This window comes from Lactuca virosa, chromosome 5, assembly GCF_052849685.1.
Source record: "Lactuca virosa cultivar CGN04683 chromosome 5, Lactuca_virosa_CGN04683_v6, whole genome shotgun sequence".
NCBI lineage: Eukaryota > Viridiplantae > Streptophyta > Magnoliopsida > Asterales > Asteraceae > Lactuca > Lactuca virosa.
In genome coordinates this window covers 354,027,037-354,030,464 of record NC_136430.1, presented here as the reverse complement: position 1 = coordinate 354,030,464, position 3,428 = coordinate 354,027,037, and positions in this window count along the sequence as shown.

Here is a 3,428-nt window from a genome sequence, read left to right as displayed (position 1 = left end):
ACGAAAAATATTGGGTAAAACATGGGTAGATGAAATAGTGGGTGTGATGAAAGGTGAGTTGAATAAAGGAGATGATCAGTAATATTGATCATGAGTTGAGGGTGAGTGGTGAAATTTGAGAGAATCACTTACCCAAAATGTTGGCCCCCGTCATTCAGCAGAGTATGGATGACAACCCTGGACTATTCTAGACAGTCTGTGGAACACTAGCAGGCCCGCAACCTGTAGGTGTAATGAACTATATGTTCATTTGATGTACTCTAAAAACCCATTGACATGTATTGTAGGGGGGGATACCTGTAAATAATACTGTCGATAAATGAGAGCTATGAATTTAGCACCTGTTGTATAAACCCTGGTGATGGTGTGACCTTGTACCTATTCCTTAGGATGAATCCTTAGGAAGGAGTGATAGTTGAATCTTAGGGTAAACCCTTAAGAAATTAATAAGATAATGGGGTTGGGGTAATTTGGTTGACTGATTGATGTTTAAGCATAATAAATTTATGTATTGTGGGTTGAAAACCCTATATGCTCACCAGGTTTCCAAGCCTGACCCACTCAGTTTTTTTTATATTACAGGTAGTGGACCTCGAGCATAGTCGGATGATGATGATGAGTGATTTATGGATTATAGGTCAGTAGTTATGAATAACTGTTGTAAGGCTTATAATGTCTTGTTTATGCTTTTGATCTGTATCGGAACATGACATCCCGAGGTTTTAATATAAAAGGAAATTATACATTTCTTAAAGAAAGGTTTTGACAAACTTTTATCATGTTTTGTTTTTGGGGACCAATTCTGCAACATCTTTTAAAAAGATTCTCTGATTTTATTTTAAAAAGCATAAATTAAATCGGTCTTTTCTGGCCGAGAAATTAGGGGATGTCACACAACTTACGTTCAACTTCAAATTTGATCTTTTTTAATGGCACAACATGCTTAGAATCATGTGCTAATATCATGTTCATTGACTCTGTCTGACAGTCATAAGAAAAACGGGCCAAGCAGGTGAAAAAGCTTATGCATAGAGGACTTCTAGGTCTTGAGAAGGTTGATCCCTCCTCACTTTTCCTAGAAACTGCAGGGATCACTTATTCCCAGTACAAGAATTCTGAGAGGATTCTTGGAAATACATTTGGCATGTGTATACTTCAGGTAGATTACAATTGACATTCACTTTAAATCAAGTTCCATGGTATCTTCTACATGTTTATACTCAAATTCCCCCATTTCCATAGGATTTTGAGGCTTTGACTCCAAATCTTCTAGCAAGAACCATAGAAACAGTGCAAGGTAGTGGGTTGGTTATTCTATTGATTCATTCTTTGTCTTCGCTTACTAGTCTATACACCATGGTCATGCTATGATCCATAATTCATTACGCCAGTTGCTTTAAGCAAAACTTATCATGTTCATGTTGTGATTCAGAATTATCTTTTACAACCATTTGCAGGATGTTCATGACAGATTCCATACAAAATCTCATTCTTTAGCAACTGGATGCTTCAATGAACGTTTCCACCTTTCACATGCATCATGTGGATCATGTATAGTTATGGATGATGATTTAAATATCTTACCAATCTCATCTCATATGAGGTCAGTCACACAAGTTCCAGTAGAAGAGATAAACTTCTAATCTCTCAAGCATTATAATTTATCTTAACACAACAAATTTCATACTTTCTAAAACCTTTTTTTTCCTTCATATTCAAAGGACTCTGAAGGGATCTCAAAAGCAGAACGTGACTTAAAAGATCTAAAAGAGCAATTAAATGATGAATTTCCTATTGGCCCATTGATTAAAAGGTGTTGCACATTGGACCGGGTATTGACTTTTTATATTAGTACAAGTTTACCAGTTCCATAATTTGTAAAATTTATATGAATTTACTCAGGGAAAAATTATGATTACTTTTATTGATGCAATTTTGGACAAAACACTTCGTAGCAATATGGCTTTACTTGTTGGTAGGGTTAATTAAATTTATTTATCATAAATGGAGTTAAGAAGGTTAATGAAGATAGTGAAATTAATGATAATGGAAAAGCAAGCCTTTTCAACTTAAATCACATGGTTTATAAGAATAGAGTAAATCAAAGGGTAATTATTTCCTGAATCCCTGAGCGAATTGTCCAGATATCATATATATTTTCATTTTTTGGATTTTTACAGTATATATATTATGTCACGTGGTGTAGAATGAAAGTTTTTTTTTTTGAAAGGGAACTTCCCTAACGAGGGTTTTCGGGCCAGATTTCGCGCACCGACTAATCCCCCGCTGCAAACATAAAGCTTTGTCTCATGCCCTGGAATCACTGCAGGCGAACCTCCATGGCCACAAGGGCTGAGTGGTGCCAGGATTTGAACATGGGTCAATAGGTTATCCACCATATCTTCCACATGTCTTACCAAGTCACCACAACCCAAGTGGTTTGGTGTAGAATGAAAGTTACAGTCCACAAAATTGAAATAATTATTTCCAATCATATATCAATAGTATCTACAAATGCATGATTGTCATTTGAAATTTATTGGTTGGTATCATGGATGTTGCAGTTTATTGGGAATGTCCAAGGAGATGAACCTGTAGCCATGAATTTCTCTTATTTCCAGTAAATTGGAGGTGTGACTATCATAAGAAGGATCCCTTGGTAACGTTTTGGCATATATAAAATTTAGAAGGTGAATAGATAACTGACATTTGTATTTATAAGTTTTATTCCTGGATTTGACTTGAGTTGATTTGGGATTGACACTGATTGTGGAAAATGTCTACCTATTGAATTGTTTTAAATTGGCAGCAAAATATGAGTCCATAACGACCACATTGTATTAGTTATTTATTTTAGCAAAGTTATTTACTTTTCCAATGGTTTGAAAGAAAAGAGATCAGCACACGATACTTTCATTTTTGTTATACCGATGGCCTAATACCATAAATAGAAACGTACTTTCATCTATCGACTTTTTATTCAACGACTCTAAAAAACTTTATGCTATGCTTTCTTTTATAAATAGCTTCATGACACTTCATAGCCAAATTTTGTCCGGACCCATCCAAACCCACGCCATCGACACGAGGGGTCTTCCTCTTCCATTAGTTATGTATTAATCTTTAAATATTAGTGTTAGAAAAACTTGTTTTTTATATCAAAGTTTGTACTAAATTTATTTCGCACATTGCTTCAGGAGAAAATTTATTTCGCACATTGCTTCAGGAGCGTTGCAAGGGTTTACAATATGTCATGAACTTAACATGCATTCTAAGATAATAATGTCATTTCGCTCCCGCAACATTTACAATAACGAAAAGAAAAGAATAGTAACACAAAACATGTATAAACATATATGTTCTTTATTAATTCAATAATAACAACTAAATCAATGTGTTTCAATAAGAGATAACTATTAAAAGACTCA